At 41.6% G+C, this 24,865-nt stretch overlaps 1 protein-coding gene across 1 annotated transcript in view; it reads right to left on the reverse strand.

The window, feature by feature from the left end:
- Positions 1-24,865, reverse strand: part of LOC124789000 (octopamine receptor Oamb-like) — a 596,669-nt gene that overhangs the window by 534,873 nt on the left and 36,931 nt on the right. The window lies entirely within an intron of this gene.

Consider the following 24,865-nt stretch of genomic DNA (forward strand, 5'->3'; position numbering starts at 1 on the left):
ACTAGTGGTACATGAACTCACTGTTAAGTTCAGTGGACAGCATCTAAACTGGAAGATACAGCTATGGAACAGGTGAAACACTTACAGACTATGTTGTTAAATTACGAGTAACGAAAAGGAGACAAAATTACAGAGGATCGGTGAACAACCTATGCAAGCAGGCTGTGTCAGATTGATGTTGATAAAGTGGAGAAATTTATGGGAGTTAAAAGATAATTATTAAATACATAACTCTGGAGTACTTAAAATTTTAATCTTACGACAGGAATCTATACGAGAAGTAAGCATTACATGGGACAAGGAATGAACGAAATATTAAACATAGTGGAACTGCAACGACATTAGCCAAAGAAGAAAATTGTCCCAAAACGAACGAAATTTTTGAATCCAGTAATAACATAAGAATGTACAGAAAACACTTAATTGCTAATATCTTGTTGTAAGGAACCCAGTTTATGATCAACCACAAAATATCATTTAGCACTCGAAAGTCCGTCACACAGTTTATTGTCGCAGTATCGTTATGTTCATTATTTCTATGGTGCCTTTAAATAATACCGGCGTTTCGTAAGAGTGACTCAGTTTCGCCGTGAAAGCCACCAGTTGTATTTCATTGGAAAGTAAGCGTGCTTCATACTTCACAAATCCTCCCTAAAAAGAAGCCATGTGATCACACAAAATGAATTGCAGATAACGGAAACTACAGGATTTTCGTTACATTTGGAGGGCTCAGTATACTGTAGTTGGAAAAGCCACTGCTGGTAGGCATTTGTAAGAACTGTATCATAATACATCTCAAATATGTGGGATGTATACCTGTCGATACCAAACGCGGCCGATCTTTGAACGTTTCACCTTGTTGAAGAGTTGAACAATGAGCAATCATCAGGGGACATTGAAAAAACGTGATTAATATTTCTTCATATCAGTTAGAAAGTTCCAAAAACCATTTATCACCAGAGATTTTGCGAGCATCGTTAGCCCCTTTGCGTAGCTATCATGGCTACTGTACGGATAAAACTCACCTAATCATTGGCAGAGATGTATACAAATAATAATTCTTTTCGTGCTTCATCAGCGAATTACGCGGAAGATTAAATCTTAATACATGGTGCAACGTAAGTGCCACACTCGTTATCTCTATATGTGATACAGGTAAAGATGTAGACGTCAATGCAGATCATAAAATATTCTAGGAGATTTATAACGGGCGTTTAGAGAAATCAGCCAACTAGGTAATTATGTCGATATTTATCACGCTACGCATCAGGTTGCGTCATCCTGTTGAAAAACATCTTCAGAAGTCACATTACGAAAATGAGGCCTCGAAACTCTGTTTACATATAGTGGCGCTGTTCTCCGTTCACTGGCATCGCATTCTGGGCTTCGTTTTCAAAGCAGTGTGATGTAGTATTCATCAGCGTGGCAACGCCTTCTGCGTGGAAGAAGTCATGAATTTTACAATATTAGTAAAAACGTAATTTACGTCTCACCTAAGGTGATTTTCATGATGAAACAGTTCCACTTTCTCTGAGTTTCAAGTACACAGTTCAAAAATTATAGGCACTTATTCTTATCTATCTGGTTGACGTCTTTAGCCAACCGCTTCTTACAGGCAACAAGCTATTTATGTTACAAAATATATTGGAGAAATATTTTCTCCCATAAATCTCAATTGAAGATATCGTTTCGGATGTTGAACATATCGAAACGAATACATAATAAATATTTTACAAGCGATCTAACATCCAGTCGACATAAGATAATGATGTGGTCCTCAACAGTGTGGGACGAGTAAAAAGTTAACCTTCATTTTCATCGACGATACAGTTACACACAAATTTATATAATGTCCCAGTAATCGTCACAGCCACTCACGAAATTACTTCAGGCAAGTTACTACATATCAGTTGTCTGTAAGAAGTATGAGGGTTAGAACTTAAATAGTGGCAACTATTTACTCACAACCGATACAAAAGAGTTACATGTTTGCACCTGTTACTGTCCTTCAAAGTAGTCACCAGCGTTGTGTAGAATCCATTGCCAGCGATGTGGAAGGCGATGTATACCGTTAGCAGAACCTGTTCTGTTAATGGTGCGAATGTCGAATCTCTGGAACAGTTCTGAAGCGAATGCCACAAAGTGGCTCCTTCATCTTCGGAATCAAATCAAAGCCATTAGGACTTAAGTCGGGGGAGTATGGTGGATGGTACTGTACTTCCCAGTCCCGTCGACCGAACAGAGCAGCCACAGCTTGCGCTGTATGCGGCCGCGCATTGTCGTGCCACTGTTCTGTACGGCAATGCCGATTCCCCGCACGCCTCTTGAAGACCTTGATGACACTGTCCTGCAGTACGACCTCTGGCACATTCAATCTTGATGCAACTCCGTTGTTCCTGTTTCGAAAACATAGTGACACCGTCATGTTAGACCGCTCATTCACAAGTGACAGTGTTTCCCTCGATTGCTCGGAGGTTAGGTAGGTATGTCAACAACGTGTGCTATCAGCGACAATAGTAGATTCCATTGCATAGTGTCTCCACAGCAGTGTTGCCACTATTTAAGTTCCAACCTACGTATATTTGAACGAGGTGTTAGGGAGATCGAACATTAGCGCCAAGTCGTAAGTGGAGTAGAAGTAGCAATCAGTCATCCCGAAAGGCTGTTTATTTTGTGAAAAAATACAGTTTGTGGTGGCACGAGAAATTATTTAAAATGGGAAATTTTTGAGGATCAAAGTAACTGCGCTTAAGTCTTTGCGTAAACGGTTCTCATTCATAGCACCTGTTTTGTGAGCCGATTGGTCGTATAAGTAAAGGGATGTATTATCTAATACAAATTTTAGTAATAAATGAAGATACTCCGAAGTAGTAGGTAGTATAGATATTATTTGGATTTGTATAGGCCATTCTTCAATTCACACAACACAAAATTCATATTTTAAACTTTTGGTCTGGGAAAACAATGATATAGGTTGAGAATACCCCAAAATATAGCAGCATATGACATTATGGAATGGAAAAAGCGAAGTATGCCAACAGTTCTTTTCGACTATTACATTCGCCTTGCAAATAATAATTCGTTAAGGCGTGTCAGCAGTTATGTGTTATGTTCACTTCATTTTAATATGCTATAATGCTAAAATTCTAAAATGAGGTCATTAGCATCCTTTATCCTTAGTTCCTCGTATTATATTTATTAGTATAGAGATTTCTCCCAGGTTTCTGAATGACGTACAGGATATTTCTTCAAAATGTGATGAGAATGACTCAATTATAAACCTAGTATTAAAACCCCCGTCAATTTCAGTGGCAGCTCTTTGTAAAGCTTCACTCGAATTGCTAAGTATTGTAACATTTGAATTATTCAAAAATAAAACAAACTGAACATATGGCAATGTATCTGAAGAAAGATCGTTAATATAAACATGAATAATAACATAAAATTAAAACTACCTTTATGAAACGTCCCCTTTGAACAATTATACAATACTGTGCTTAAACTGACACACAATATTTTTAGCGCAACGCAATCAGACTTTCAAAAATCCCTACAAAAGAATGGCCCTGACTAACATTAACCTATACCGTTCACAAATCACTTACCTCACAAAAATCTTCGTTACTCAAGCTACAGCAATACAGCGAGCGCCACTACTGCCAGCTAAATAACAGATTCAAACTACGGAAGGCACTAACTACTGATAGGCATAGTTAGCAAATGGAAGATTTTAATAGAGAACAAACAATGTATTTACCTCAATAGTGTTCAAAAGTCATAATGTATATAGCAGTTCATGATATCCAGTATTACAAATTTCAAAACTCCGCCATCTCTCTCCTCACATCAACCACTGCTGGCGACTCACCTCCAACTGCGCAACGCTACCCGCTGTTCACATCCAGCTGCCGCTGCCCAACACTACAATGGCAGACAACAATGCAAACTAGCCACAGACTGCACACAGCACAGCCAGTGATTTTCATACAGAGCGCTACGTAACGTTGCCAATAAGAAAACATAAACAGCCTACTTACACCTTCAGCTATCGAAATTTTGAATGTAATTTATTTATGCGACCAGTTTCGGCGTTTCACTATGCATCTTCAGGCCCTTGTGCAAAGACAACAACAATAACGTGTTAGCTACATAATGAAAACAATAATAAAATGGGCGCTGTAGAATTTAAGAAATCAATTTACACAGTAGTAACACGTAGTAAACATTTAACAAAAACCAAACTGCACAGGGTGTGAAGTCAAAGTCAATGATAAATTGAAGAATAAAGCGAGAGGAACGTTGCACACTGTACGAATATAAATTAGGAAATAATATATATATGCCACTTATTAGTAAAGTGAACCTATTAATCGGATGTCATTCATAGATAAATATAGTGTCACATATTGACAAACAACTAGAAGTAATGCTGTATATTGATACAGAAACAAAAATTTAACGTTACGTCAAAACAAGTATCAATCACAGTTTCGTATGGTTCTACCTATTCAATAAAAACATTTTTTATGAAACAAACTGTAAAGTTAACATAATACACCTTAACGAATTCCCATGTTGTATGAAGTATTAAGAGGTCATAATCAGCATTGCTAAGAAACGGGAAGTCTGCTGGAAGCAGGAGTATGGCTAGGTGATATAGCGAAATGTTAACTATGAAGTAAGTTTAAAGAAATGACATGGAAGTTATACTCAGTAAATCAGAAAAAATATTCCATTCAATCAGAAAACCAAGGACACGGACATCTATGAGACACGTAGCCCTTATACAGAGTAAAACAGAGGATAGTGTGACCTATGACCAGTAAAACAAATGGCAAAGTGGATCAAAGATTAAAAAAAACAAACTCCATTTGTCGCGGGCAGAGGAAGAGGGAGGGGGCCGGGGGGGGGGGGGGGGCAGGGTGACCTCAAGACGATAATGAGGGCAAAAGTTATGGCGTGATTATCCATAGATGTGTTACAGAACATGCAATTATCTATGCCTTAATTTAGCCAAAACATGTATGCAAAACTTCAAAAAATGTTAGTGATGGTGGACAACCGCCTGTATATGATAGATGTAAAAATACATATAAATTCATACAACTACTTCATATAAAATAAAGAATTGTGTAGAAACGTCTGTATGTCATGCAGTGAAACAGAATGCAAGAGAACAGTCAAGGCGGTAATGAGGGCAACCAATGCATCATATGTTTCCCAAATACGTCAAACAATCAGTTCTAAAACAAAAACCGTGTCAGGGTATACTACGAAATGTGTAACAACCCAGTCGGTAGCTTCAAGAGCTGGTGGTTAAATGGGAACGTGGGTGTCAAGGAATATACCAGAAGCACTATTCGAGTAGTACAAGGCATAATAAGTACAGGTGCGTTGTCGAAAACAACATAACCACATCACTTAATACAGGAGGAGACGCGTGGAAACAAACACACGTCGTATAGTACGAAGTCAGCCTAAGAAGGAAACAGCGCACTACATCAGTACCATGCGGCAAAAAATGTAGTGTAGCAGCTACCAAAGAATGAAAGTAAGCGAGTAAGTAGGTCAAGACAGAGTTAACTTACGTCATAAGAGACTTCTGAAAATCGGAAAGGTACTAAAATGAAACATAAGACATTTGTGGTACACCCTCAATAGTAAAACGGCGCGGTTGTAGTGCACCCTAGAAAAATGACGTCAGTAATCAAGAAATAAATCTGTGTGAAGAAATATTCCTGTGTGTATTGACGACGAGTAAAACAATATCAAGTGTAGTTACACACCCTGCGTAGTAAGTGAAATTTCTAGCAAAAAATATAACACTCACAACCTACAATTATCTATCGCTCGTAAATTTGTTCACGTATATTCAGTCCACATGAAAGCACTGCATAATATCGGTGTTAAGTCATAACCAAGAAACAGTGTTAACGTATTCTGATATACAGACAAACAGGGATGCAATGTAGAACCTCACTGTAATTATAAATTAATTAAACTATTAGAAATATAAAAGCTTTTAAATATGTTGTACTTTAGTCTGTAAACCACAAATGGGAATCTAAGTCTCTGTACTTTATGCAGACCAGAGACTTTGAAACTTCTTTACTTAAATGTGTGTGTCTGTACTTAAATTGCTGAATGACTGAAAACTGAACGTACTGAGACTACTTTCTCTTTACTTTTTCTTGTCATCTCAACACCGACCCACAACATTCTAGCGCAACGCAACCTGACTGCTCAAAAAAAATTACAACCTGACTTCAAATAATTAATTCAAAAGAATGGCCCTGGCTAAATAGAAATCTTAACAATAACCTATCATTTCATTAAGCATTTACCTCACAAAAATCTTCATTACGCGAACTACTGCAATACAGCGAGCGTCAATACTGCCAGCTAAATAAAAGATTCTTACTACTTAAGTCACTAACTGCTAATAGGCACGTGGTTAACAAAGGAAAGATTTTGTTGCAAACCAAATAATGTATTCCTTACCCTAATAATGTGACATCCAGTTCAAGCATGAATATAAATCGTCATTGACATACAGTACAAAGATATACAGGGCTATTACAAATGACTGAAGCGATTTCATAAATTCACTGTAGCTCCATTCATTAACATATGGTCACGACACACTACAGATATGTAGAAAAACACATAAAGTTTTGTTCGGCTGAAGCTGCACTTCAGGTTTCTGTCACCAGAACGCTCGAGAGCGCAGTGAGTCAAAATGGCGACAGGAGCCGAGAAAGCGTATGTCATGCTTGAAATGCACTCACATCAGTCATTCATAACAGTGCAACGACACTTCAGGACGAAGTTCAACAAAGATCCACCAACAGCTAACTCCATTCGGCGATGGTGTGCGCAGTTTAAAGCTTCTGGATGCCTTTGTAAGGGGAAATCAATGGGTCGGCCTGCAGTGAGCGAAGAAACAGTTGAACGCGTGCGGGCAAGTTTCACGCGTATCCCGCGGAAGTCGACGAATAAAGCAAGCAGGGAGCTAAACGTACCACAGCCGACGGTTTGGAAAATCTTACGGAAAAAGCTAAAGCAGAAGCCTTACCGTTTACAATTGCTACAAGCCCTGACACCCGATGACAAACGCTTTGAATTTTCGGCGCGGTTGCAACAGCTCAGGGAAGAGGATGCGTTCATTGCGAAACTGTTTTCTGTCATGAAGCAACATTTTTTCTTAATGGTGAAGTGAACAGACACAATGTGCGAATCTGGGCGGTAGAGAATTCGTGCAGCAAATTCGCAATTCACCAAAAGTTAACGTGTTTTGTGCAATCTCACGGGTTAAAGCTTACGGCCCCTTTTTCTTCTGCGAAAAAAACGTTACAGAACACATGTATCTGGACATGCTGGAAAATTGGCTCATGCCACAACTGGAGACCGACAGCGCCGACTTCATCTTTCAACAGGATGGTGCTCCACCGCACTTCCATCATGATGTTCGGCATTTCTTAAACAGGAGATTGGAAAACCGATGGATCGGTCGTGGTGGAGATCATGATCAGCAATTCATGTCATGGCCTCCACGCTCTCCCGATCTAACCCCATGCGATTTCTTTCTGTGGGGTTATGTGAAAGATTCAGTGTTTAAACCTCCTCTACCAAGAAACGTGCCAGAACTGCGAGCTCGCTTCAACGATGCTTTCGAACTCATTGATGGGGACATGCTGCGCCGAGTGTGGGAGGAACTTGATTATCCGCTTGATGTCTACCGAATCACTAAAGGGGCACATATCGAACATTTGTGAATGCCTAAAAAAACTTTGTGTTTTTGTACGTGTGTGCAAAGCATTGTGAAAATATATCAAATAATAAAGTTATTGCAGAGCTATGAAATCCCTTCAATCATTTGTAATAACCCTGTATAATCACGAATAATTTTCAATCTCCAAGTCGGATACTTCCAGATCGTTAGCCTACACTAACACTTCAGACCTCTACCCTCCATCAGTGCTAACTTTTCCCATTTAACATCGATCACTGCTGGCTGTTCACCTCCAGCTGCCCAACAGTACTTCCATCACTGCTGGCGACTAACTTCCAACGCCGGCCGGGGTGGCCCAGCGGTTCTAGGCGCTACAGTCTGGAACTGAGCGACCGCTACGGTCGCAGATTCGAATCCTGCCTCGGGCATAGATGTGTGTGATGTTCTTAGGTTAGTTAGGTTTAATTAGTTCTAAGTTATAGGGGACTGATGGCCTCAGAAGTTAAGTCCCATAGTGCTCAGAGCCATTTGAACCATTTAACTTCCAACAACGAGTACAACCAGCCACACCGTCTCTTACAAAGAAAGCGCAGTCAGGGTGCCAATGCAAAGCGCTACACAGCGCTGCCAACACAGAAGCAACCCACTTACACCTTGAACAGGAACGATCTTGTAATGGAGGGATCCCATGAATGTTATGGTCTAATCTGATGACGACTGACAATTCAGAGGTCTTTCGTTTTAACATCTGTGGTTACTGTTAGGGAGAAACGCCTTGAACTATCTGATACCAATGCCTGTAATTCTATAATAATTCGCTTAAAAGGGTATAGTGTTTACAAGAGTAAATTATATTTCACAAGTTTACAGGAAACAAAAGTACCCAGTAATTTATGTAACGAATAAAACATGGATGGTCATAAAGTCTAAGTTTAGATATGCATTTATATAAAATGCACGAATGTTTATGATCAATCTATGTATACTTTTTCACCACACTTGAACATGGCCTTCGTCCAGTTTGAACCATAGTTTCCATCATTGAAGAACAGACCTGATTGCATTGTGGGACATATCTTGTGAAATAGCCGATGCAGCAACACAGATTCGAGCTCTCGAATCCTGGAGCTCCCTTTTCTTTGTTTTGTACGCCCAAGCGAAGATAAACAGGCGATGGCCGCAGTCTTGTTGAACCTTTGCCTATCCATCTTCAAAATGGTTGAAATGGCTCTGAGCACTATGGGACTTAACTGCACTGGCCATCAGTCCCCTAGAACTTAGAACTACTTAAACCTAACTAACCTAAGGACATCACACACATCCATGCCCGAGGCAGCATTCGAACTTGTGACCGTAGCGGTCGCGCGGTTCCAGACTGTAGCGCCTAGAACCGCTCGGCCACTCCGGCCGGCGCCTATCCATCTGTCTCGATTCTTCTTCTGAGTTACTGCCTTACTAGCTTTTCCAAGGCCGTAGCGTCTACAATCGATATGAAAATTAGGTTAAATCGCCGTGAGCATTGAGGCACCGACGCACCAGGTTGAAAACCCCCGTCTGGTAAGACATGTTCTGCTGCATGAAGACGTCCGTAACTGCCTTCTGCACATCCTCATCCGACGGTAATCAACGACCCGTCAATGCTTTTTTCAAGGGGCCTCAGGAGTGATGATCGGATGGCGAGAGATCAAGACTATAGAGTGGGTGCTCGACTGTCTCCCAGTTGAGTTCTCGTAACTTTTGCGTTGCGACATTTGCGATATGGGATCGTGAGTTATTACGAAGCAGCAACAACTCTGGTCTTACCAATCCACAACGGTGGTTTTCGTCTGCCATACCGGTCCAAAAACATTCTTCATTCTCCGGCGGATGTCTACCGGTGTTTGTTGTTCGCCAGCCAAGAAACGAATAACAGCTCTTGTCTTGTTTAGACGCGTTTGATAGTAATGTCGCCACATTTCATGTTTCCGCACATACTACGCACTCGCCAGAAACACTTGAATACCACACTGATGCCTTGCCTATAAGTAGGTACCTATATACCCACATTGGACTCACGCTACGTTTATACACGCTGCAGCAACGCCCTCAAATGGAAACTTTTCGATCGTCTATCATAAAATGAGGGGTATTCCATCATGTTAGAGCACAACAGTGTCAGCAATGCCTTCTTGCTAAAGCTGTGGTTCGAGGTATCGCTCCAGTATATGAAGGTTAACGTTTCCTGTAATCGTCTCCTCTAAGAAAAATGGACTATAATTTGTAGTCTTTGTGAAACCAAGCCACACATTCTCTTGTGCTGTATCCCTTTGCCACTCAGCAGCAGGGTGAGGTGCTTCGTTACCATTGAGGCGGCAGTTACTTTTGTTTATATTCCGCAGATGTGGACTGTGGCCTCGTCAGTTAACAAAATATGACCCATGAGGTGTTTGTTGTGTGCACCGTCCATCAAATCGTAAAACGCAGTTCGGCGAGCCGCATAATCTTTGTAGATTAATTTGCGAAGCATCTGCAGCGCTTTTTTCTTTAGAGTAATTGTACAGTTATCGAAATCGTTCCTTTCGGCACGTCTAGTTTTCGAAATCGTTCCTTTCGGCACGTCTATCTCGTTGCTTAATGACGAGTGAAAGCATTTGGACATCTTTCGATTACTTGCCTGATTCGCTGAACAGTCTCTTGTTGTACACGAGGTCTCCCAGAGAGTTGATTCACCGCCAAGTTTCCAGTTCTTTGGAACTTACTGAGAAGTTATTGTATGTTCGTCCTTGTTGGCACTCGCTTGTGAAATATTCGAGTGGACTCCTGTTGCATCTCCAGATAAGATAAACCACGCAATAGTTCACAAATAACGATCACATGTTCTTTTGTGGTAATAATTTTTCTTTATTATGGTGGAAAGAACACAACAGGCCCAAGTTATCACAGAAATATATATTTGCAATCATGCTGTACGTTTAAAAAACCACCTCACTATCTTCACGTCTATGGTCAAAAATTTTGTGTAATCAGACTGCCGGTTTCGGTCTATAATGACCATCTTCAGATCTGTTTTGTAGAAACATGTCCTAATTTACTGGAGCCATCGTGGCATCGTCAAATAACAAACACAAAATCAACGCCAGCATCGTCAAATATATATAAATAATAGTATATACAAGAGTCATCTTGCCAACAGCAATACTGTTCAAAACAACTGAGTTTGACTCGCCACAGTTTACACGAAACATTACTGCGAAACCTCTCAAACATACATACACTGACGGTACAAAATCGCAACATCAAAAAGTAATTAATGTAGAGGGATGAAATTTCGGGAATATACAGAATCCGCCAGAAAAATGTATACGTTCAGTATCAGGCTCTACCGAGATATCGATGTTGTCGTTCGACTTGAGTTACGAGTGTGTTGTAGTATGGTCTTTGGCTCAACAGGTGTTAGTAGTTTCGTCTCGGTATTGAGAAAACAAGATGGCTGGAGCACGACATTCGACCAACGAAAATGTGTTGTGAAGTGGTTTTTCAAGTTTAATTATCCCGCTGAAGTGCAACATCAGTGGAGGCGAGAGTTTAAAACAGAAACACCAATCCGCCTAACAATTAAACGTATCGTTGACAAGTTTGAATTGCATGGAACGATTTGTCATATTCACAAAGGAAGATCAGGAAGACAGCGAACAGCTACAAGTCCTGCTTCGTCAGCTCTCGTGTTGGAAACATTTGTTAGTTCTCCACAGAAGTCTGCTACGCAATGTGCACGTGAAGTGGTTGTTAGTACTACAAGTGTACGAAGGATTCTGGAAGCTGCAAAGTGGAAAATCTACATTCCACGATTACTGCAAGCGATTAATAATGCCGATACAAATCACCGAACGAAATTTTCCGAATGGTATCAGCAAATGGTAAATGTTGACGAACAATTTGTGACGGAATTAGTGTGGAGTGAAAGCGCGTAATTTAAACATAATGGAACCTTGAATCGGCATAACAGTGTGTAAAGGACACGGGAAAATCCGCATGCTTATGTGGGTAAAGCGGTCAATCTACCAGGGGTTCATGTGTGGTGTGGACTATCATCTAGGGGCTTAGTAGGACCCTTTTTCTTTGATGCTACAGACACTGGAGACGTGTACCTGGAAATGTTACGGACATCAACTTTGACAGGTATACGTGTGCTTTATGGAGCTGATGAAGAGTTCTTCTACCAACAGGACGGGGCGCCACCACACTACCTCGTAGCCGTACGAGCTTTCCTGGATGCCCATTTTCCAGGGCATTGGAGAGGACTAAGAGGGCCAATTTAGTTCCCTCCACGGTCACCAGATCTAACACCTATGGACTTTTACTTACGTGGAACTGTGAAAGATGACGTCTATCGACGTAAGCCACGCACGCTGGATGAGGTTCGCCAGGAGATTACAGTGACATGTGCAGCGATCTCCACTGTAACATTGCCTGACGTAGCTGCGACGACCTCTCGTCTTTCTGTAAAGTGTATAGCCGCCAACGGTGAACATTTTGAATATTTAAAGTAACCATGTGCTAAACTGAAGACTGTACAACATGTGTGATCAATTACTAAATGTAAAATAAACACATATGTAATACTATTCGTTCCTTTGAGTCTGTATACATTGTTCTGGCGGACTCTGTATTTGTCTAGGTAACAAAATTAACATCACAGGTTAATATAAGTGCGAGATGCGCTATTGGAAACGTGAAATGCTGGTACAATAATAACCGGTATAACTGCCATAATATTGAATGCAAGCATGCAAACATGCATGCATTGTGTTCTATAGGTGCCGGATGTCAGCTTGTGGGATGGAGTTCCTTGCCTGTTGTCTTGGTCGGTCAATAGAGGACCGGTTAATACTGGCAGGGGATGATGTTGGGGTTGTTGAACGATGTTGTCCCGTATTTGTTTGGCTGGAGACAGATCTGGTGATCGAGTAGGTCAAGGCAACATGTCGACACTTTTTAGATCATATTGGGTTCAAACAGCTGTACGTAGGCGAGCGTTATCCTATCGGCAGCCGGCCGGTGTGACCGAGCGGTTCTAGGCGCTTCAGCCTTGAACTGCGCGACCACTATGGTCGCAGGTTCGAATCCTGCCTCAGGCATGGATGTGTGTGATGTGCTTAGGTTAGTTAGGTTTAAGTAGTTCTAAGTTCTAGGGGACTGATGATCTCAGATGTTAACTCCCATAGTGCTCAGATCCATTTGAACCATCCTGTCGACAAACAGCCCCTAGAATGCTGTTCATGAATGACAGCACAACAGACCGAATCACCAGACCGATGTACAGATTTGCGGTAAGGATGCGTAGGATAATTACGAAAGGAGTCCTCCTCTCATACGAAATCGCGCTCCAGATCGTAATTCCAAGTGTAGGCCCAGTGTGTCTGCCTCGCACAGGTTGGTTGCAGGATCTCAACTAGCCTCCTTCTAACCAACTCGCGCCCATCACTGGCACCCAAGGAGAAACAGCTTTCATCAGAAAACAATACAGATCTTCACCCTGCCCTCCACCGTGCTTTCGCTTGACGCTACTGAAGTCGCAAATGGTAGTTTGGGTTCAGTGGAATGTACGCTACAGGGTGTCTGCCTCGCCTCTGTCCTTGAAGTAAGCGATTTGTAACAGTTAATATGTGACTGTGGTGCCAATAGCTGCCGAAATTGCTGCTGCAGATACCGTACGAAGCACCAGAGCCACACGCCGAACCCAATGATCCTCCCTCTCGGTAGTGCCACTTCTGTTGTGGCTTGGCAAGACAGCCAAGCCACTATGAGGAAGCCGAAAGGCACGCGTTAAGCTCACGCAGGCTGGCGTTAGGTCTGGAACAGGTCAGGGATATGAGACTAGCAAAAATAGTACGTATCTGTTGGAATACTTAACTTTAATCCATAATTGGTGAACATCGCTCTTGACGGTATATGTTTTACAGCATCAATAGTAACTGGTAATGGAGCCTTGCTAGGTCGTAGCAAATGACGTAGCTGAAGGCTATGCTAACTATCGTCTCGGCAAATGGGAGCGTAATTTGTCAGTGAACCATCGCTAGCAAAGTCGGCTGTCTAACTGGGGCGAGTGCTAGGAAGACTCTCTAGACCTGCCGTGTGGCGGCGCTCGATCTGCAATCACTGACAGTGGCGACACGCGGGTCCGACGTATACTAACGTATACTAACGGACCGCGGCCGATTTAAAGGCTACCACCTAGCAAGTGTGGTGTCTGGCGGTGACACCACAACTTCACTGTCCAGAGCCCCGTCTTCTTGCTACCGTACATTCTCGCGACCACAGCTGACACCAGTCGCGTACAGTGGCTATATTCCTGCCAATTTGAAAATTTGTGGTAAGGTCTTATGGGACCAAACTGCTGCCCTCGTCGGTTCCAAAGCTTACACACAACTTAATTTAACTTAAACTAACTTACAGTAAGGACGACACACACACACCCATGCCCGAAGGAGGACTCGACCCTCCAACGGGGGCAGCCGCCGCGCGGACCGTGACAAGACGATGGACCGCGCGGCTACCCCGAGCGGCTATATTCCTGCCAAGTGTATCTCCAATACAGCAGAAGGAACATCCAGCTTCTCGTAACCCTAAAACACGACCTCGTTCAAATTCAGTTGGATGTTGATAATGATGACTTTGTCGCTTTAAAGGCATTCTTGACTAACATCAGCTCACCACTTCCAGTTTCAAACGTCTCTATCCATTACGACCGTTACAACGCGTATTTAAAACAAACCTGATTTGCATCCTCATAGCGGTGCTACTAGCGCCACTCTTATATGCGACTGGTGCGAAATTTGAACAGACATCATGTTTCACATGTAAAAACACGCCTACTAAATCTCGTAATCTCGTTTACGTCGCCAAATTCCTTCTTGGTGTTGCGATGTCTTCCGTGACTGTATTTAAAATGTCCGAAATGTTTCAGTTTTTGGTGGTAAGAACTGCATTAAGAGTTTTTGCAGTAATAAAGTATAACAATCTCAAAAATTAATCATGATTCAGCCCAATACAAAATTAAATTTTGCTAACAGCTTAGTACAGCACGTAAATAAAGTTAGCGATCACCTTGAAATCTTTACCGTCACCCTGGCACGAAAATTCACGTAAACTTTGGTAAGGCTCACAACTTAGCATTGTTTACTTGATTAAAGAAATTTATCTGATAGGTAACACTTTTGAAGAAAATTTGCGGCCAGGAACATATTCAGGAACTTAATCCGTGTCGTAGTTTCCGATCATCCTCAGATTCGTACAAATAGTCCCTTAATGGCATTTAGTTACGACGAATACTGCAAGCTTTGCTAGTACCGGCAGCCATGTTTCTTTCACTTACCAATGTTCACATGCAGACTTCCTCACAAAACTGCCACTAGGGAGAACCTAAAATTAGTGGCAGAGCTTCCGCATCCCGGTCTATTGTTGATATACCAACTAACACAAATAAAGCACATCATGTAGCATATTTTACATGCAATAACTCTGTCTCTCTTCGACTGTCGCTTATCACTGTTATCCAGTTCCTTAGCGGATAATTCTAGTTGCATTCTGTGACGTTCCTCAGATGAAGTGAAACGTTATCTCAGAAATACTGTGCACTTATTCAGTCATCTGTAGGCCAGGTTTTACCCAGACTGTAAATACCGGTACCAAGTACCGCGTCACAAGCGATATACCATCTTACTGTCACGAAAGTGACCTACAAATACGCTGTTGCTCAAGGCGTCATTGAGGTAATTCAATGAAGTAGAATTAGAGGAGTATGTTTTATTTTCAAAATTCCGTCTTGATAACACAGATTTCTTTGTGTAAAGAAATCGATGTGAACGAATCGGACTTGTGAAAATTAAAGTGCCAACAATAAAATGATTGCGGAGTCATTTACGGACTTCATGTCTTCAGTTGATAAAAGAGCATGGTTCCTGTAAAACTATTTAACAATTTTCAGATGCATCGTTTCCACACACTCGTCCCTCAACTTATCACAGCCGATAGCTTCCGACGTCGAGCTAGGTGGCACAGTGGTTAAGATTACGTATGCGTTCGAGACGACTGCAGTCCAAATCCCTATTCGATCATCCAGGTTTCGGAATTCCGTTTCATCGCTAAATCGTTTAAGGCAAATGCCACGGTGGTCTCTCCGAAACAAGGATGTGGCGTATTTTATTCCTCTCACCCTCACCCTCTTATCCCTCATTACAAGCTTGAACTTCATTTAATGACATCGCAGTCAACGAGGCGATAAACCCTAAGCTTCTTTCTTATTCCTCCTATAAGCTTTAGATAAGTATGCCACGAAATATGCATAAAGCTATATTAGATTTGTTTCAACAAAAATTGTTGTTAAAATGTATTCACAATCACTTCTGTAGCATTATTCTCAGTGTCCCTTTCGTAGCCGCTGGGATGATTGTTCACGACTTTTAACAAAGACCCCAGTGGTAATACCGTTTCCAAATAAATTAACTCTCACAGGAAAGTTAGGACGTCTTTTCTTTCCTCTTTTGTATCTTACTTAAATAGTTTTGCTATAATATTGTTAAGTATCTGACATCCAGGATTTTCATAAATTGCGGGATTTTACAATCAAATAATGATTCTCATTTTTTAAATAAATCATCATCAATATATAGATATTACGAGGGCATGCTGAAAAGTAATGCTTCCGAATTTTTGATATGAAAATTCATAAAACTTTTTATGTCAACATTAATCATCCGTAGTCTTCATGTCTACAAATTTATTGCTCAACATACTTGCCTTGGCAACAAGTAAACCTCTCCCAACGACAGACCAGATTGTCCATACCGTCACTTGGACTTTGTTGACAGAGCCATAATCTCACTGCTGCTTGCACCACTTAGTCACTATCAAATTGAAATTCTCGAAGGAGTTGTTTAAGTTTTGAAAACAAATGGAAATCGGCGGGGGCTAAGTTGGGACTGTATGGAGGATGAACGACGGCAGTAAACCCCAAGGCATCGGATTGTTGCAGATGGCACAGAGCTCATAGTGATCTGGCATTGTCATGTGTGCTCAATTTGTGGACGATTCTCGAAACTCGATTGCAGACCGATGTTTCTCACGTGCCGACGTAGTTATGCTACGCACTGCCATGTTACACGCTAACAATTTAGAGTCCTCTACTGGCAGAGAGCTGCAAATACATAGACATGAAGAATGGAGACGTACAATATTAATAATATTTGTTTCATTTAAAATAGATTTGATAGTTTTCGCACAATAAATTCGGAAGCGTTACTTTTCTGCACGTCCTCGTAAGTTAACTATAAATATTCTTGTGTGCTTTCTTAGTTTCTGCATTTTGCATATTGATTCACTTGTCTGGCCTGACACATTATCAGTTTCTAACAAGTTTTATGCACCGTTTACATTGATACTGCTTCTGCTTATGTATTTTTGTAGCAAAGACAAAGAGTATCCTAAGAAGATTGTGCTCTTTATGAGCATGCTAGATGTTGGCGTTCATTCATTGCATGTCGGACGAAAATAAAGAAACACGTTGATTGTATGAGTTCCAAATTTACACAGTTGACATACAGACGTCGTACGGTAATTAATACAATATTTTACTAAAGGAACGTCGTTCAGGGAAAAGGGTAAAGAAAGAGTGACACAAAATTGCTACACACATAGACCTGTATATGAAGCCTCTTCACTAAATTTAATGTTTTCATTCTTTGTTGATAAGATCTTATCCTTCATTTGAAAGACGTTTGCGGTCGCGACCTTGGAGAAAACATTTGGGTTTCACATATGCGTTCTGGTCTCGTTCACAACACGTGGAATTTACTTTTGCTTGTCGTTTTGTTTCTTCGAAAGCGAATGTAATTTATTGTCAGTAGCACTGTAACTAAACGTGGTACAACCGAGAAGCACTTTAACGTCAATTTGTGCACTTCTCTTTCAACCGGATAGTGGGCTTTTACTTCTATAATCATAGTCGAACGTAACAAAAGAAATTCCGTCTCTTTGGCCACAAGGACAGACTTACGATACGTCGCTTCGTTGCGAAATTGTAGAAGAGCGAATGATGCTTTTGCGTTGAGCTTTGTACATCCATTAAACGTCGTACCAGAGAATGCGGCTTTTTTATGCCAGAACCTCTTTTCTCCAGAGAAAAGTGAAGAGTCTACCGTACTTTTTTTGTGCATGTCTCTGGATGTGCGATCCTCACGTCTCATTAAAAGCTTCATTCTGCGGAGCTTTTCATACACGTGCTCGGTACATTGTAGTTGACGGGAAGGAGACATGGCCGTTGATGAAACACGAGTGTGCCTGCTGCAGTTTTAAAAGTGCGTATTCATTTCGCTTCCTCGTTCCCCGCCGAGGAAACTCATTACATTCCACGGTACTGCAGTTTACTGTGTCCTAGTCTGACAGTGAACGTACTCAGTCGCTATTTCGTAAAGTACTTGCCTCCCTGTCTCATTGAACAACGGCTTTGAATTATATATAATTACAGTAAGATTATTTTTATGTATTCACTGGGTGGTTGGATTTTTCTTACTTATGGCATAGCAATATAATTTTTGCGTAATAGTAGCCAAACTATATGAACATTACCCAATAACAAAAGATCTAATGTAATTTATGGAGCCGCGCGGGATTAGCCGAGCGGTCTATGGCGCTGCAGTCATGGACTGTGCGGTTGGTCCCGGCGGAGGTTTGAGTCCTCCCTCGGGCATGGGTGTGTGTGTGTATTTCTCCTCACGATAATTTAGGTTAAGTAGTGTATAAGCTTAGGGACTGATGACCTTAGCAGTTAAGTCCCGTAAGATTTCACACACATTTGAACATTTTTGAATTTTATAAAGGCACATTTGCATGCCGAGCGTGGGTTTCCTCGGAAACGCGAGATATTAATTAAATAAATAATCAGTGACAAATAAATAAAGCCTATGGCACACAACTGCAGCGCTGTGTCGCTGATGAAACAAAAGTACAATTACGTTACTCGTATGTTCGATTAAGAAAGGAGAGCTCTGGTTGAAGTGGTGCGAGAAGCACGTATTTTTAGTTTTATTGTCTGGCACACCGCCATATTTCATGTTATAGAAAATTACTGCGAGTTGCAACCATACTAGGCACTCGATTCTGAAAAGAATTTATATTTATAAAAGTAAGTAGGATTATGAACTGTAGGCTTATTCATTGAATATATCTGATTTAACTAACTGTGTAATTTTTTTGTTTAGTAGACAATCACCTCTGTACGACGTTTTGGCATGGCTGGCAAATTATTGAAATACTGAGATTTAGATTATGAGTCCGCACCTACCGCAGCAGTCTTTGGAAACGATTTAATTACGAAGTCCGATTATTTCAGTTTTATTTCACGGTCAACTACGAATAACATTACATTTACGAAAAAGCCATTGTCAAGCGTCTGATACCGAATAATTAAACGTCACGCAAATATTAAGTACAACCAATCACTATCATACAATAATACATAATTAATATTTTATTTTATTTTATTTTATTTATTTTATAATTTCTGGACCTGTCTTATTTCGTGAAAATTGTAATGTAGCTTTGCGATGCTGTATATGTCGAATGCCTCCTGTACGACTTTTATAGGGAAGAAGCAATAACGGAATTTAAAGAATGGTTCAAAAGTGGAAAGATTCAGGATGTATCTGTGATGAATGAATGATCGTGTTGCACAGTTGGCCGGGAGGCCTCCTCCGGGGAAGTTCGGTCGCCGAGTGGAAGTCTTATTTCAGTCGACGCAACACTGGGCGTCTTGCATGCCGGTGATGAGCATAACAGCAACACCAACCCAACCGGGAATCGAACCCGCACCCGCTGCGTGGGAGGCAAGCACGTTACCACTCAACTACGCAGGCGGTTAAGACTTACTAATGACTTCTTTTTATGATCAGTGAATGTGATGAGGGATTACAATATTCACGAATGGAATAAAGAGTTACCGAGTATGGACTGAGAAGATGTAAAAGAAAAGTAGCGAGAAGCAACAGAAATAAGATTAGCGAAAAATATGGCGTCGAATCTGGGGACCGCGTAGCATACAAAATGAAGGAATTCCATTTCTTGATAAAAAAAAAAAAAAAAAAAAAAAAAAAAAAACTAGCCTATGTCGGACGCAGAAAATCCCTCTTTGAACGAAGTCTTCTATATTAGACATCAGTCAGCAAACTAACCCATGGCGGACGAAGATAATCCCTCTTGAAACGATCTTCGTACATCCATATTTTAATTGGATGATGGTGGGACATCAGCTGGTATAATTTTTAATTAAAGCAAAAAATAAAAACACTTACATCGAAGTCTTCTACATTAAACAGCGGCCAGCAAAGTAACCCATATCGGAAGAAGAAAATCCCTCCTAATACAAAATCTTCAACATCAAATATTGACCTTAAATATGTGAGGGAAGGAAGGAAGACAAGGGTTTAATGTCCCACTGGCATCGAGGTAATTAGAGACGGAACACAAGCTTAAGTTACAAAAGGATGTGGCAAGAATTGCGCCATGTCATTTGAAAGGGACCGTCCTGCCATTCTCTGGGGCATTTTAGGGAAAAAACAGAAAAAGTAAATCTGGATGGTTGGGTGTGGATTTTAACTATCATCCTACGGATCCCAAATCCAGTACGTTAAAAACTGCTCCACCTCGCTTAGTTGTTTCGAGGAATGTATGTCTGGTACATAGAATTTTATAGGAATGAATCATTGATATTAGAAAAAGCTGGCACGAAAAGGATTGAAAGGTTTGAGGTGTTACAGAAGGATGCTCAAAAGTAAATTATACGATATAGTAAGAAATGCAATTCGAGCATAGTTGGAATATCAAGTGGGCTGAGGCATGAATGGGAATTAGGTCTGAGGAGGGAGACGTGCTAGGGTACTCCGTTCAGTGGCGCTAAGCCACCGTGCCAGGGTGGCGTAGTGGTTAGCATACCTGCTTAATGAACGGGAGACAAGGGTTCCAATACTGACATTGTTACTTATTTTCATCTGTCACTTCAGTCTGCATACATACATCACAGAAGTTTGATACTTGAAAAGGTCTTTGGGACCATACAGTTCCATTGATAAAAGTAACAAATAAGGTGTTTCGCAGACTCAATGAGAAAATGAATATGTGGAAAAGACTGCTTTACAGGAAAAATATAAAGACACCTGGGAATGGACGAATATATTATACTAGAACTGAGATGTCATTACATTTTCACGCAGTTTGAGTGCATAGATCCTGAGAAATCAGTACCCAGAACAACCACCTCTGGTCGTAATAACGGCCCTGATACGCCTGGGCATTGAGTCAAACAGAGCTTGGATGGCGTGTACAGGTACAGCTGCCCATGCAACTTCAACACGATACCACAGTTCATCCAGAGTAGTGACGGGCGTATTGTGACGAGCCAGTTGCTCGGCCACTATTGACCAGACGTTTTCAATTGGTGACAGATCTTGGGAATGTGCTGGCCAGGGCAGCAGTCGAACATTTTCTGTATCCAGAAAGGCCCATACACGAACTCCAACATGCGGTCGTGCATTATCCTGCTGTAATGTAGGGTTTCGCAGGGATCGAATGAAGGGCAGAGCCACGGGTCGTAACACATCTGAAATGTAACGTCCACTGTTCAAAGTGCCGTCAGTGCGAACAAGAGGTGGCCGAGACGTGTAACAAATGGCACCCCATACCATCACGCCGGGTGATAAGCCAGTATGGCGATGACGAATACATGCTTCCAATGTGCGTTCACCGCGATGTCGTCAAACACGGATGCGACCATCATGATGCTGTAAACAGAACCTGGATTTATCCGAAAATAATACGTTTTTCCATTCGTACACCCAGGTTCGTCGTTGAGTACACCATCGCAGGCGCTCATATCTGTGATGCAGCGTCAAGGGTAACCGCAGCCATGGTCTCCGAGCTCATAGTCCATGCTGCTGCAAACGTCGTCAAACTGTTCGTGCAGATGGTTGTTGTCTTGCAAACGTCTCCATTTGTTGACTCAGGGATCGAGACGTGGCTCCATGATCCGTTACAGCCATGCAGATAAGATGCCTGTCATCTCGACTGCTAGTGATACGAGGCCGTTGGGATCCAGCACGGGGTTCCGTATTACCTTCCTGAACCCACCGATTCCATATTCTTCTAACAGTCATTGGATCTCGACCAACGAGAGCAGCAATGTCGCGATACTATAAACCTCAATCGCGACAGGCTACAATCCTACCTTTATCAAAGTCGGAAACGTGATGGTATGCATTTCTCCTCCTTAAACGAGGCATAACAACAACGTTTCACCAGGCAACGCCAGTCAACTGCTGTTTGTGTATGAGAAATCGGTTGGAAACTTTCCTCATGTCAGCACGTTGTAGGTGTCGCCACCGGCGCCAACCCTGTGTGAATAATCTGAAAAGCTAATCATTTGCATATCACAGCATCTTCTTCCTGTTGGTTACATTTCGCATCTGTAGCACGTCATCTTCGTGTTGTAGCAATTTTAATGGCCAGTAGTGTACATGGAAAGACAGAGATTGGAATATACAGGGTGGACAACTAAGACAGACGACCATAAATATGTCCAGAATGAATAAATAGAACGCTATTACAAGTTACTGAAGCGACTTCATACATTTGTCAGCGCTGTTTTGTTTGAAATGTTGTGACACACATAGAAACACCATTTTTTTTTACATTTTACAAGTGCTCCATATGTGTGCACTCTTAATCCTGCAGCTATCAAGACAATAATCGAGTTTTTCCACATTTGTTGCAGCATGTCATTATCAATCTCTTCAAAAACTCCGTTGATGCGAGCTGACAGTTCTAGTAGGTTTGTGAATGGAGGAAGTGTAAACACTCTTTCATATAATCTCACACACAAAAATGCAGGGGATGAGGTCGGGAGAGTGTGGAAGTCATGACATGAGTTGCTAGTAATCAACCCCACCATGTCAAATCCTATGGTTTACTAATTTCCTATTTAAGAATTCACTAACGTCATGTTGGAAGTGGTGTGGAGCGCCATGCTGTTGGCAGAGGAAGCCCACACTGTCAGTCCCCAGTTGTGGCATGAGTCAATTTTCCAGCATGTCCAGATATACGTGTCCTGTAAAGGTCTTTTCACAGATGCAAAAGGGATGATTAACCTGAAACAATGAGATTGTACAGAACACATTAACTTTTAATAAATCTCGAATGTGCTACAAGATGTCGTGGAGATTCTCTGTGTCCCAGATTCGCACGTTGTGTTTGTTCACTGTGACATTCACAATAGATGTTGTTCCATCGCTGAAGATGTATTTCGAAAAAAAACCATCGTCTTCACCATGCTGTTACAAATGTGCTGAAAATTCAAAGCATCTGACTGTCATCGGCTGTCAGGGCTTTTAACAAAAGGAAGCGGTGACGATTCAACTTCAGTCGTCTCCTTAAGACCTTCCAAACGGTCGGCTGTGATATGTTCAGCTCTCTGCTTGTTCTGTTCGTCGTTTTCTGTGGGTGGCTTGTGAAACTCGCCCTCACTTGGTCATCCGCTTCTTCACTCACTGCAGGCCGACCCGTTGATTTCCCCTTGCAGAGGCATCCTGAAGGTTTAAACTGCGCGCACCGCGCCAAATGGAATTGGCAGTTGGTGGATCCTTGTTGAACTTCGTTTTGAAGTGCCGTTGCACTGTTACACAAGACTGTTGTGAATGTATTTCAAGCACAATCCACGTATACTCACCCCCTGACCCCATCTGACCTAACTGCTCACTGCTGCACTATCGTGGCAGAAATATGAACAGCGGCTCAAGCAGAACGAAACTTTTTGAGTTCTTCTACGTGAGTGTTGAGTTTTGTAACAATATGTCATTTCATTTAGCTGCAGTGAATTTATGAAACAGCTTAAGTCACCTCTAGTAACCTTGTACATCCAGATGCGGTTTTCGCTAACTTATACTGGACAATATGGGGAAATTCCTGACTTTCGCAAGTAAATTTTATCGTTACTAATCGCCGAGTTACGACACCGACTGTTTTTTTTTCTAATAGAACAACGTATTTTTTTCTGTGACAGTTGAAAGAAGCTTCTAAGAGAACTTCAGCGACATAACATGTGTGACACTTGATGAAATAACATCAAAGTAACAGCGCCTCAAACCACTGGCCACCCGTCAGAGTTTCTACGAACGTCTACCCTATTATACCAAATGTACATCTACATCTACATAAGTACTCTGCAAAGGAACTGTACGGTGCCTGACGGAGGGCACCATGTACCTACCACTACTAGTCGTTTCTATCCTGTTTCATTCGCAGAGAAAGATAGAGAAAAATGACAGTTTATATATCCCCATGTTCAAATGTGTGTAGATTAGTAAGGGACCAAACTGCTCAGGTCATCGGTCCCTGGACTTACACACTACTTGAACTAACTTCTGCTAAGAACAACACACATACCCATGGCCGGAGGAGGACTCGAACTTCCGGGGAGAGAGGGAGGGGGGGGGGGGCACAATCCCTAAGAATATTTATCTCCATATGAGCCCTAATTTATCGTATCTTATCTTTGTGGACCTTACGTGAAAGGTCTGTTGGCGGTAGCAGGATCGTTTCCCGTCAGCTTAAAATGCGGGTTCTCTAAATTTTCTCAATAATGTTCTTGGCTAAAAACGTCGCCTTCCTTCCAGGTATTCCCATTTAAGTTCCCGAAGCACGTCTGTAATACTTGCCTGATGACAACCTACTGCTAAGAAATATAGCAGTCCGCTTATAAATTGCTTCGATGTCTTCCTGTAATTCAACGTGGTCGGACCAAACGGTCGAGCAGTACTCAACAATAGGTCGCACTAGCGTCCTATATGCGGTCTCCTTTACAGATGAGCCCCACTTTCCTATAAATTCTCCCAATAAACTGAAGTTGACCATTTACCTTTCCTACCACAATTCTCGTTCCATTTCGTATAGCTTTGCAGCGTTACGACCTGATATTTAAACGACACGACTGTGTCCAGCAGGACACTTCTAACGCTGTATGCAGGCGTTACGTATTGGTTTTTCCTACTCAGCCCCATTAACTTACATTTTTCTACATTTAGAGCTAGCTGCCACTCGTCACACTAACTG

The sequence above is a fragment of the Schistocerca piceifrons genome, chromosome 3 (genome assembly GCF_021461385.2).
Source record: "Schistocerca piceifrons isolate TAMUIC-IGC-003096 chromosome 3, iqSchPice1.1, whole genome shotgun sequence".
Taxonomy (NCBI): Eukaryota; Metazoa; Arthropoda; class Insecta; order Orthoptera; family Acrididae; genus Schistocerca; species Schistocerca piceifrons.